Genomic DNA, 14,263 nt, shown 5'->3' on the forward strand with positions numbered 1-14,263 from the left:
GAATAGAACGAATAATCATAATCAGTAACCATTAGTGACTAAAGAGTGGCGGGGAACTAAGAGGGCACATGACTGAAGATAAACAAACTAAAATTCCAAACATAATAGAACTGTGACATGTGACATAGAAAACATATTAAAAAATTTGAGACGTTGCGCTTCGCTATGTTTCTGTCAGTGTGCAATCCTCTTTATATATTGTTTTGCTAATGTTTGAGGCTCCTTTTAGGAGAAGGGATCTGATAGTGATGCGATGCAAAGTAATAGAACATAATTTACGAATCATAACCCAGAAATTGGCTAACGTGCTGATATGCGTTACCTGCCGCAGTGGATTTTCACCTGCTTTTGGTGAAAATTGACGGTTGTTCATTTCAAACTCTACACACTAGCAATCACTGAGAGAGCCGTATATGGTCAGCAACCAAAAACAATCAAATATCAAGATAATCATTAGTTGCAGCCCTAAAATTACAGCCTGACTGTAGATGACACACACTAAGATATTCTAAATGATTCACCCAGTCTCAAACAGTGTCCACTCCTTGGAAGGGATGTATAGACTAAGGCCCTGTTTACACGAGAACGCTCGCGGGTGAAAACTTAAAAATATTTTATCGGATGTGCCTTTCGTTTACACGGCGACTGCGAAGTGAAACTACCCTCCAGAGTGGAAATCTTAAAAACGCTCCACCATCGCGTTCCCGTCTAAAGGGTAAAAACGGTAAAAACGCAAAAGTCTGCTAGACAGTGAAGGCGTCGCGTACGCGTTTACGTCACAGGCATGCGTCAGTACAGGAAAATAACAAAACATCAAACTAAAATATAGCATTAATTTCATTGACAAAAAAAATAAAAAAATCTGTCATTTTTGAGCGACACGCGAAGAGCACCGAGGGTTAAAGCAGCAGCTTTACCGTATTAAACATGAAAAACTGTGTCAGCATCTCTTTCACTTTCAGTGCTTCACATTGCCACCTAGACGCCTGGGGTGCATACTACATCAAATTTCACACACTTTTGCGTCACAATATACGCCCCATAACGCTCGTCTAAACGCAGAATAAAAAGTGATAACGCAACGCCACTTTTGCGTTTTCTCTTCAGATCGTTTCCGTGCAAAATTACTGACTTTGATTGAAAGGACACCAATGGGACAGTCATAATTTGAGTAAAAATTTATATAAATAATTATTAGGGAAATATTAAAATGATTTGATTCTTTTTTTTATTTATTTTTAAATATAATTTTTATAATTTTTCCTACAATTTTCATAACAGAAAATAGTTTGGGCCATGAAATGCCTTGCGTCTCTCGCATAAGCACCACAACTGAATGCACCTGAAGTACACTGTGTTCTGCTAGGCCACAGGTCCAATTGCAGAAATGTACATTGATAACTTCATAGGAAAGAACTACCGCAGCTACATCATTGCTAACATCAATCCACTTATTTTTCACAACAAAGCTTTCAAGTCTGCTTTAAATTATCTCTAATGGAGGTCTACATTCCATTAGCCCATCACACAAGTATATTTCTTTCCATTTTAAGTCTCTCTAGTCTACGATAAATACTCATCTTATTGTTCCTGATGAGCCAATGGTCACAACAGTGCAATTTGCTGCTGTGCAGAATCTTAGCTTGACTGCATTGTGGCATACTGCTAATATCTCATTCACATGTTCTCACCTTGAGCGCTTTTTTGATATGTGCAGCTAACACAAGGCTGGCTCTGCAAGCTGTGTGTGTGTTAAAAGAAGAATCTGAGCTATATTAAATGATTGCCATCCCCCATATCATATAGTAAGAATCTCTCACTCTACACTGACGATGATTTGTACTAACAAGGCAAGAGAATCAATCTTACAGTTTTTTTCGATTGCTAAACGACAGTGAGCACAACTGGAGCTACATGTGCAAAACTCTAACTACAGTCTGCACTACCAACAGTCACCTGAGCTAAACAGTTCACATCACCTGCAAAACTCACTCCAAGCAACACAACTCTTAACACATGGCTCAAAACAGGCTCAGTGCAGCCAAACACTATGCACAACCCTCACTGAGATAACACACACTGTCACTCAGAACACACTGAGAGTAAAAACACTAGCATCAAACACCAATACAGAAAATACAAACTTTTCATCTTTACAGTTTGAACAATTTCAGTGACTTCATACAAAGTAATATTTTCTTGAAAGAATAGAATGACATTCTTTCACATTATTTATTTAAATTTTTAGAACATAAGAATTCTTTAAGGTAAATTAAAATTAGCAGTTTGCTTCAATAGTCTGTAGTACTGTAATTTACGAAATTACAGTAATGAGGAAAAAAAGGTAGAAACTAAAAGTACATGTAATTCAAACAAATAATTGAGGGGCTAATCCTGCCTCTCTCTAGCATCAGGCCACAGGTTTTCATCAACATCACATCTAATGTTCTCTCTTGCCATGCACCTGCGGAAGAACCTTCTGGAGTGCCTTATCCATCCCTGCAGTCCTCTGGACTCGTGTCCTCACATCCGGCACGCATGGCTTCCAAAAGAGACATTTGGTCATGTGGGTGGTGGTGACCAAACACTTTACACCTCCAGGCAGAGAAAAACTCCTCTATTGGGTTGAGGAAGGGTGAATATGCAGGCAGGTACAAAACCATAAATCTGCGACAATAGCATTTTCCTGCGCATCTGAAAATATGTTTCCTCTTCCTCCTGTTGGGGCCAGCCTTTGGGTTATGTTGTATATTACAGTATATACAGTAATACAGTAAAAATATGTTTTACAGTCAAACTTACTGTAATATATATCTGTGTAAATATTCTATAATTGCAAAACAAAATAAATTCCTGTAATGTTCTCATTTACTGTAAGGATGTAACTCTCTCCTGTTTCAGCTGAAGTTGCCATCAGCAGTGTTTGAAAGGCACAAGGCTGAAATCTGTTCTGTTTTGAATGTGTGGTTCACAGTTTTGACACCAGTGTGTTAGCATTTGAACAAAGTGCTGTAAATCCACAGTGTTGTGCAGGTTGTGGTTAAAGTCATGGGATAAGTGTGTAGAGTTTTGAAAACTGTGTTCAAGCAATGAAAAACGAACTAGAGTTTGGGCCACATGAACTGCTGCTGTGCAGACTGTAGTTAGAGTTTTGCACATGTAGCTCCAGTTGTGCTCACTGTCGTTTAGCAATCGAAAAAAACTGTAATAGGCTTCCAATGCATTATTACTTTGCATGTCTGAATAATTCTGCCTCAGAAAAAGAGAATGTTCTTTTAGCAGAGGTTTTAGGCAAGAAGCTAATCTAGAACCACCACCAGCAAATCACATCTAATCTGTAAAATTAACACACAGTCAAATTAACACCAATTCAAAACCACTTCAGATGACTTAAACAGTAATGCAAACAATCATTATGCTTTGTTCAATCCTACATAATGGTGATCGTAAAAGCTATAAAACAACAACACGAAAGTGGGATGCACTTGGAAGGTACAGCGCTATCTTTCATCCCTGCTTCCCTCTGTACTCAAACAAGGAGTCTGCATCAAATTAAAATCACACAGGCATCTGATGAGAGGAACTGTGTGTGCGTGTGCTCGCGCAGACGCGTCTCATGTGGCTACTGACGTTGTCGTTTTCTTGAAGAAACCATTTCAACTCGTCACATCAATAGGAAACTCTACAGAGCGGAGCGGAACGGCGATGCCTGATAAATCATTTCTGTGCAGAGGCAATCGCCTGCACTCAAACGCACATCTGACCCCCGTTCCTCTCTGCCTATATCATGAGGAGAGGAAATCTAAGAGTGTATTAGCTTTAGAACATTGTTGATACGTTTGTGCGAGGGCAATGCACTAATGAGCCATGCAGAAAGACAGCGGCCACCCTTCAGAGAATTCTCTCTGTTTCTAGGGGTTTGATAGTCAGTTAATGATATATGAATGTAAATATATCAGCATGGTATGGTGCTTTTTTTTCCATATCAGAGAGAATGAGGCTTGTGGGGGCATGTGCATAGCTAGACTGATTCTGGGATCTGAACGAAGGGCAGCTTTTTGCGCCGCCCACATCCATCTTCATGACTGCGCTTTTTTGAATCGAAGCATCTTCATTTTGCTTGAGTTGTGAAAAGCATAAATTCGACTGAGACATCTGAGGTCTTTTAAGGCGACTAGGCATCTAGTGACTGCTGTAAAAACTGGTGTGAAATTCCTGACGCACAGGAAGGGAGAGTGTCCATTTCAACCTCAGAGCCCATGACATGTCTTATATTAAAGAAATAGCAGATAATAAAAACCAGTACCATTCCAATTAGAGCTCATTGTGTGTAAACAGAGGTTGTCTCAGCTAACCGAGGGGAAGCCCATACCGGGTCATTACCCGCTGCCCTTCAACTCCATGGGAAGTTGGATTTCCTCGTCTCCAGTTTCCACTAATCATTGTCCTCCAGGGCCGAGGAACCTCCCACCGTCATCAGCTGCCCTGTCCAAATGCAATCAGCAGTGAACACAGCAATCTTTTTCCCATTAAACAATCGTCCTCCCAGACAGGAGATAGGGCCGATTCCACGTCTTACTCCATCATAGGCCTCTGAGGACCGCCGCCCTATCGGCCCGCAGTAACGTTAGGAGGCTCCAGCTCACCGAGAGCCTCAAAGGGAAAAACAATGTCTACTTTGTTCTGACAGCGAGCTCTCAGCAGGGAAAATGTTTAAAGGCTACTTAATTAGGGAGAAAGTGAGAGGTAAGGCTATCCTCAGATGTGAATACAGCACAAACAAAGGGAATAAAAGGAGCTCGACTGATCGTTACCTGTTTAAATGCACTCTTAAGCACCTCTTTTTTTTCTCAAGGGTTATTTATACAGAATAAATGCACTTCCAATATATATATATATATATATATATATATATATATATATATATATATATATATATATATATATATATATATATATATATATGCCGAAATACTGTATCACCAAAGACGAAATAAGATGCATGAAATATATATATATATATGCCGAAATACTGTATCACCAAAGACGAAATAAGATGCATGAAATGTCTCCCTATTGACTTGCCAGAAGGTTCTCCAATACTATGAGTACTTGTTTGCATTGATTACATTGTTTCATGTATGATGTTATTATGAGCATTCAGCAGGCACTAAGCATATTTCCTTATTGAAATTATTGACATGTATTTTTAATCTTTTCAATCTTGAACATATGGTTTTCTGTAACATTTGTTTTTAAATTCTGTTAAAAAATTAATTGCACATTTTTAAATATAAAAACATATTTTAAAAATGTGAAAAATGACAACAAATTTATTATTCAATTTAAATATACAATTATACATTTCATGTATTCATTCTAAATTCATTGCTGGGATAGGTTCCAGCATCTTTGCAACCCTAAATAGGACAAGATTGGATTATTAATAATAATTATATATATATATATATATATACATATATATATATATATATATAACAAACGAGTGAGAGAGTGAGTGAGTGAGTGAGTGAGTGAGTGAGTGAGTGAGCGCCTGCTCTGTTGAATAAGCAGAATAAAATCCTTATTGCTGAACCCTTTGATGGTTCATGTGGTGCCATCAGATTATAAGTATTGTCATGATGCTATTTTCCTGTGGGACCAAAGTATTTATTCACATGGCATTTATGGCATTATGATGTGCACTGACATTAAAATTAATGGGATAGCTAATGTCTTTCTCTAGGTAACCTCTTTGACAATATAGGGCCTATTTACACCTGGTCACTTCATGCGTTTTCTCTGATCTGATTGCTGTCCAATCGTGAACATACCAAGTGTAAATGCCTTCCGAAATGCTTCCGAGACGGATTTAAATCCGATCACTCAAACCACTTCAGGAAGTGGTCTGAGAGGCATTCCTGATGAAACTGGACAAGTGTAAATGCATCTGGTTTTTTAAATCACATTTGTAAATTTTACTCCTCCCAAAATTGTAAAAAAAAATAAAAAAGTGTGAGAGCGTATTATAGGCTATATGACATGCTATAGCCTGATATGCCGCACTACTGCAACACTCATCGCCGCAGATGAGCTGAGTATCTCTTTAGCAAGCCGTGCAAACTGCTGGAAATGAAATTGAAAGTTCGGCGTCACATCCTGAAGCTCAACACACAATCATCTTAATTTAAAAGACTAAATTATCTTACCAGTGCTGATGCCGCTCTCTCTCTCCTATTTTGATCTTGAAATTAGCCCATAATCAATAAAATGCAGCTCATATGTTGCTTTAGTTGACATGAACTCTGTTAAATCTGCATATAGCAAGATAATTGAAGATCAGATTTATATTCATTTTACGGATGTACAGTATGTGGCAATGTGTAAATGGAACTGATTTAACAAATCTGATAGCTACAATCAGTAGAAACGCATGAAGTGACCAGGTGAAAACAGGCACATATAAATGAACACAATCAGTGGATTGCATTTTAACAAATCTAAACTAAAGGAATAAAAAAAAAATTCACCCTGATATGTACACACGTATAAATAAACATACACAGTCTGTCCAGGACTACGAAGAGGAGACACAAGGTTATGGCATTTCATTCTCCGAAGACTCATACATAAACACACCCTTAAGCTATGGATAACAACAACACACTAAGCTCTCCTTTCTCTCCCTCTCTCTGTCTCTCAGCTTGGAAGAAAGTGCCGTTTAGCCCAAACCTTAGTGAAAGGTATAAATTCCCCTTGTGACAAACTGCCCCCCTCCCATCTTCAGAACTGCTCAATTATTAATAGATAAACACAGAGCAAGTCGTTTCTTATGGGTTGTCGGCAGACATATTGCAGGCGGGGATCTCTCAGGCCCTGAAAACACAGACTGGAGCTGACAGTGTAAAGGCAGAGGAACGGTTTAAGGTCAAACACACTCACAGCTCCTGAGAGAGGGGGAGACGGGGGGAGAGCGGAGAAATGTCAGGAGGGGATGAGCGGGGAAAGGGAAAGAGAGACAGCAAGATGCCGTGTATTCATCATTCGCCTGAGTTGAAGGTGGATGTTTGTGTGTGTGTGTGTGTGTGTGTGTGTGTGTGTGTGTGTGTGTGTGTGTGTGTGTGTGTGTGTGTGTGTGTGTGTGTGTGTGTGTTTGTTTAAGTTTGTGGATGACTGCAATACTGCTGGAATTCTGTAAAGGGAAGTTTGTAATGAATCCTGATGTAAAGTACTGTATGCATGCAATGTGCTCTAGTGAGTCGAACTTAATAATATGTACTGTACAGTGAACACTATACAGTAGCTAGAGAGGTGAAAATAAAGCAAGGTTTTGTAAAACATTTAAAAATAACAAATCAAATATGTTGTAATTTTCTTGTCTCTGAAGATCATTTATAATATTAGTCCACGTTTTTTTAAACAAAAGCCGTTTTAGTTGCCGCAACCCCATTCTTCAATAACAGCCTCTTTGCAATGTCAGGCTTACATTGTGACAAGTTCACAAAACAATTCATCTGGATTGTGCCACACACAAAGTTAAAGGATTATTTCACCCCGAAATAAAATGCTGTCATTAATTAGCCTATACTCAACCTCATGTTGTTCCAAACTCGTAAGACATTTGTTCATCTTCGAAACACAAATTAAGTTATTTTTAATGAAATCTGAGAGCTTTGTGTCCCTCCATTGACAGTCTACGCAACTACCACTTTTTTTATGAAGCATGTGTAGAAGTGTGACACGTGCGACAAACAGCCAATCACACGGAGAGCATCAGTTTGATTCACTTCTCGCGAAAGAGACGGCATTCAATTCTCTTCTGAAGATTTAGAGATCATTTTGAAAATTATCATGAAATTAAAAGCGTTTACATGGCAGGACTAAACTATATCAATGCATGATGTGAATCAAAGATATATGCCCAACAATTATAGGTTTACAAAGAGCTCAAATGAATACACATTGTTTAAAAGTATTAGTCTATATGAATGCATATAGGCTATTATATATTAATTTAAAAGTTTAATATTACCTGTCAATTCATATAATAAGACTATTATATGCTTTAAAAGTAATTATAATTCACATAATATAAATATGATAAATAATTAGCAGCAAACGATGAGCAATTTTGTCTCTAAAGTTGTTTTCACAATAAACTGCTGGAGCGAGAGATATAGGGGGCGTGGCTTTATTGCATCAGTCATTTACTCACAGATTGGTCCAGTTTGGGTTTGCGATCTCTAACGCATAATAAAACATGCATTTTAAGTTACCATGGCGATGAACACTACACTACTAAAAAACCAATCCACCTTCTTGAGTCCGAAGAAACAAACTAATCTCGAACTTACCAGCAACTGAAACCAGCTTTGAACAGGCCACAGGTCTTTCATCAATGGAAAGGCTATCCAAATCCAGAAAATGTAATGTTTGGCAGACTTCCCTAGATGCCTAATTTCCTGGTGTTTAGTTTAATAATATTATCTTCTTAATTAATACTTGCTGATTACACAAACGGGCATTAAAGGGGTCATATTATGCCCTTTTACCCAGTCTGCTTAAACGTGTTGTTTTCGATGAAGCCCCTCCTTCCGAAATACAAAATGTCCTGTGATTGGTTAGCTGACCAAGTGTGCTGTGATTGGCAGCGCCTAGCATGTGTTTTGGAAATGTCACGCCCCTTCATAACCGCGAGGCACGAGCTCTAGGCCTACTGGTACTCAGGTGTAACTTAAATACTAAATATTACCGATGGAATCAATTTCAAACCATTTCGAGACCGATTCAGACGCTGACAATAATGTTGACGAACAAGAGGATCGTGCAGAACGGATTTCACAGGACGTTTCAGAGTGGTATGTGTTTTTGTTTTGTCATTTTATTATAGTTCCACCATTTAATCATATTTGTCAGGAAATTATGGTAGGCTAATACAAACAGTAATTGATCACAAAACCATGGATAATTATTCCTAAGGGGTCTTTCAAAAAAAAAAAAAAAAATCAAGAGCTCACAAAAGTTAAAGTAAACACATACACAAATACTGTAATTTTAACAGTTAGCAGGCTAGCTGAGGCAATCACCCTTTAATTACATCATAGCAGCAACTACATAAAACTTACAATTGGATAGAAAACAATATAACGTTACAATTTCTATAATAGAAAACACAACTACAAATAATAACAAATACTTACAAGTTGATCCATAAACAACATATTGTCCCGAGCCCAAAGTTACATCTGTGAAGAGAAGCTTTTGTGCATGTTTAGTCTGCATTGGACACTGTATGTCTGCTGTTCTCAGTAAATTGTGCAGCACAAAGACACATGTTGAGGTTATAATCTCCAGGAACATTGTTAAAAAATCAAATTTAACCTCTTGAAGGTCGTCAGCCTTAGGACAAACTTAAACACAGCGACAACACTCTCTCTAGCGCTCCGCAGGCCTTGACAACTTTTGTTGCGTATTCCGTGGGCGGGTATTATTTAAATAAGGAACATTATTACCTCATAAGATCCGGATATAGTGTGTTGTAGTCCAATCGAGCCGTTCATCGTAGTCCATAAAAAGTGGATTCTGTTAAATTAAATATCTTCCTTTGGAGTGGACTTTGATCTTTGTAACCCTGCGGATCTTTTTTTTTTTTTGCTCAAACAGCAACAATAGCCTACTAACAAAAGTTGAAAAAGCATAATATAATCCCTTTAACATGCACACATGACTATTCTTATGTTGCTGTAGTAATGTCCTCATGATTGTGATGTAATTGGTCTTGTTGGATTGGCCAGGAAGCTTTGTTAACAGGTCTTGTTAATCTATTGAATAATCTATTCACAGTAAACAACAACAGTGGGAAGATATGCAAACGGAATGATATGGGATTCATAAATAGGCATTACCACAAACAGAAATAAACAAAGTTGCATAGGGAAAAGTAACACCCTCAAACAAGCAGGTCTTCTAAAAACGATTGAAATGTCACCAGAGGCATTTCTAGCCTTTCTTCAGTACTGAGCACAGGCCTATTATAAAGATGTTGTTGTTATTTTCTTGCTCCCCCCAAAACAGCACCACAGCTTCTTCTTTTAAATAAATAATTTAAACAGTGTTCTTTTGGAGTAGCATGTTATATTATTTGTACTATTATTCAAATGACACAAAATTCCCCAAATAATACCTGCTATTTATTTACATGGTATTCCGATGTAGTACAACACTTTTTGACTTTGGACGACGCCTCTTCGCTCCATTGGTGAGAAGTGAAAATGCCAGTGTCCCGTTATGGCGCTGACATCTTGGGACCTGTGTCTGCGCAGTAGTGAGCAGGAAGTTAAGCCGCAAAATCAAAGCCCCGCCCTCACTCTCGCAGAATCAATCGCAAGAATCAAACCCCTGCACTTTTTCAGTCCTTCCGTCTGATGTTCACCAACCATTGGTTGTGAATCTTACTGCTTCATGCTTACCTAAAGGCAAAACTGTGAAAATATATGAATTGTTTTTACTAGCTGCCTTGAGAAATGGACAATCCAAGATTTGATCATTTGTATACAAGAATGATTTTTAAGGTTAAGGTTTGTTCAAGTAAAGTACAATTAGGTTAGCAAATGTAAAGACATACACAGCAGTACGGTAAGCAGAACAAATAAATATGCCTATTTTTAAAGGGTATAGTTACGTAACACATGCAATACAACAACAACAACAACAATGATTTTATCACCTTACAGCTAATCATTAAAAGCAATTGCATCTGAAAAAGAGACTGATAATAAAAAGTAGATTTTTTGCTAATTCGGGTGTATTAAATTTATTTGAATGTTTATGATTTTATCAATACTGTTATCTCTACTCTTAAGTTTATTCTGTTAATTCAGAACATAATTGGGATTGATTTGTATTTAAAATATACATAAATGTTTCTCGAGCGGCAATAATGTTTATAACTGCAAAATCAGCATTATATGAACTCAAAAATGTACCCAGAAACTAAACTAATGTCAGTAACGCTAATGTACTGGATTTTTAAAACTTTACATTTTTTATGTAATGTACTGATCATACTTATGATCTTAACTATTTTGCTATCATTTGACTGACTTCAAGCATTTTTCCCCCCTACAAATTAAACATCAATCGCATGGTCAATCAAATTGACCCACATTCAGTTTTTAAACGGGTTAAAATACAGGTTAGACTATTTATTTCTTCTTGAGATTGTGACTTTTCTTTTTCTTTTTTACAGTCTATGGTGTGTAGTATGAATGTAATTTGGACATCATTATCATGTGACCTACCCGCACCAGTTTGAGGAGGGCCTGTCAGTGGTGAGAGGTTCTGTTTCAAAAAGATGCGATTCAGAAGAATGATAAGAGTCCAGACAGAGACAGCTGCACTCCCATCACAAAAGCCACATCTCCTCATCAGAAAAGGTGTTCAATGTCCGTCAGGAACCTAAAGGGGGGCATTTTGGGGATAACATCCACAATCCCCAAAAGACACTCCCTTTTTCCTCAGAGTTGGCCATCATGCTGAAGTGAAATGAGGTGAGTCTCCACAACTTAAATTACATGTGTAGTATGTTATTGATGAAAATTGACCATTCTTCTTGTTTGTTTTTTTTGGAATATTGCAGTATTTATTATAAATGATTTATCTGTGCATGGACAACATTAAGTCCCTCCATTTTTGTCTTGTTTGAGAAGCTGTTTCACTCGGTTATACATCACAATATGCAAGGAAAGACTTACATTCCATGCTGACTTTAACTTTTTTCATCACTGGAAGGTCCAGTTATGACATTTTCATTAAACGTTATGAGATGAAATAAAACATAAATGATGCACAGATAAATTTGTCACAATAAGATCTATAACATGCATTTTCAAGGTGTATTTCAACCATTTAACTTTCATTGGTAGTTTCATAACTATATGTATAAATCCAGATCTATTTATTTATGTGCACAGGAAAACTGTTGTTGTTTTTTGTTAGATCCCACCTTATGTTTTGTTTCTGTTCTGTTTATGATACTTCTCAGTTGTTATTCCGACTCGAACGTGTGACGTCGTAATGACGAATGCCTGACTCAGAGGAATGAGCTTCCCAGGTGCACTTGAAGGCAGCAAAAGTCTAACCCTGATTCACGGTACATTTCTTGTATGTACTACAACCAGACTTAAAAGTTCGGTAAGCTTTAAATATATACGCATATAAATAAAATAATTATTACGCATAAAATATCACTATTACCTGACAGATCACAAAAATAGTTATATTGAGGTATCACATGTGACATCCCTAGGTTCTATCAACAAATCAAAAAAAAAATTTATCCGAAATTGTATCTGTCACTGCACATGGGGTTTTGTTGACATATTTTTGGAGAGTGGGGCTTTAGAAAGAGGAAAGATGAGTGAATGAATGAAGTGAGGTTAAGCCTAGCAGAAATTGTGTGATGTGGCTACAATTGTTTACAGCATATTAAATGTGAGAACAGCAACAGTTTGGGATGTAAGGTTTCAGGAATTGCAGGACACCAAATAAATGGCATGCTCGAATGAATCTAGCCAGAATCTCACTTAACAAAAGTATGCATTAGCACTGACCATATATTCTTTCAAACGTAAACTACGTTAGAACCTTAGACTCATTAAAATTATATTTTTTGGTTACATTACAAAAACTATTTTAAACTTTACGACATAGATTTTACCCTCAGCCAGGGCAAAGTCTTTGAGGAGAAATCATTAGCCTCTGGGGAACATACACTTGGACTATATTATGTGTTTGTTATTGTGTCTGATCTCGTGTCTAGTGGTACAGGCTGTGTGGCCACAGCTGTATGAAGCTGCTCTGTATGGAGCTTCAACAACCAATCAGGGCATGACGTAACCCAGGCATTATAATTACCATGTGCAAATCACACAGACTAGCCATGAGGTCATGTCTCAATGCTCTCTATGTCTCACTCTCTCTTTCCCTCTCTTGAATGAATCCTTTCAATACAAATGTGGTGAGGAAAACATGGTGAATAAAATAGATCAGCCTACAGTCTTCCTGGTGTGAGCAGAAAGAAGCGCAGAATCACTGCTTCACTGAAAACCAGTCTCTGCTCATCTCTGGCTGTTCAGCTGCTCCAGGAGTGACTGTGTGACTCTTCTGCTAATTGCATCTGTGCTAAATTTAGCCCATGCGACGAGGAATCCTTTTGATTGGGGGAGTAAAAATCTTAAAAACATACCCTGCCTGCCAGGAAAATCTAGCAGCCCCTCTATCTGTTTCTCTTTATCTCTCGCTCTCCCTCTCTTTCTGTTTCTCTCTCTCCATCTGACAATCACCTGGGAATAAATGTAGTATTTCATATGTCAGACTTGTCAATCAAAAGGAGTTGTGGGAAGTCATTTAGTGATGGCAGAGACTATTCTCTCTTGCAGCAGTAATCTCTCTCTTTATAAGGTTGTTTATTAGCCTATCAGCATGGGTTGTACCCCTCCTCCTGTCAGTCAAAGTCTACATACAAGCACAAATCAATCAATTTTGAAGCAGTTCGCTGCTCGGCTTTATTAGCCTCTGCAAAACTCTCCATTTTGACTGACTTCAAGCATTTTTTCCCTAAACATTAACACTTAAACTCATAACTCGGGTCTTTAGTGACCCGGGACATCATTCACTACCCTCCTCATCATTCATTTTTAAAGTTAGACATCAACCTTCTTAGTATTTCTCAATCAGTTCATTATAAACAATATAACAAGAAAAAAAAAAAAAACGTAGGACTGCGTGCTACTTACCAGTTCCCCGAATTCATCCTCTGAATTTAAGCTTAATAAAGCCTAGTACCGAAACAGGATATACTGCTTGTGGAATTTGTGACTCGCGCCATAGCTAAATTAAACATTGATTGGCCAGCCGAGAAACAGGAGCATCAACATAAAATAAAATTAGATGAACGCTTCCTGCCGTCACTTTCACAACTTCCTCGTCAGGGCTTAACGTTTTTTTCCTGATCTCAAACCTCTACCTACTCAAACATCTTAGAGCTAAAACAACACGTTTATGGGGCTATGCCCAATTGCCCTGGGCTGAAGAGTCTGAAGAGTCATCTCTGTACATACGATGTTGACGGGACGTCCCACTCTCTCCGGCTGGCCTTTTCGGCGATGCTGTAAATTCAGTCGCCGAAAGGTTCCAGGAGGCAAAAAAGCAGGTGGCGGCATTTGAAAAAGTCCCCTCTACACTCTCAGGTCTCTGGGGCTGC

The 14,263-nt window shown here is 38.0% G+C and overlaps 1 long non-coding RNA gene across 1 annotated transcript; it reads left to right on the forward strand.

Annotated features, from left to right (window-relative positions):
* Nucleotides 1–8,707: 8,707 nt before the first annotated feature.
* LOC307007266 lies at nt 8,708–12,323 on the forward strand. Its single transcript, XR_013799606.1, has 3 exons — nt 8,708–8,858; nt 11,249–11,549; nt 12,044–12,323. It is a non-coding gene; the product is annotated as an uncharacterized lncRNA (long non-coding RNA).
* The last annotated feature ends 1,940 nt before the right edge of the window (nt 12,324–14,263 follow it).

This window comes from Phoxinus phoxinus (genome assembly GCF_949152265.1).
Source record: "Phoxinus phoxinus genome assembly, chromosome: 11".
NCBI classification, from domain to species: Eukaryota; Metazoa; Chordata; class Actinopteri; order Cypriniformes; family Leuciscidae; genus Phoxinus; species Phoxinus phoxinus.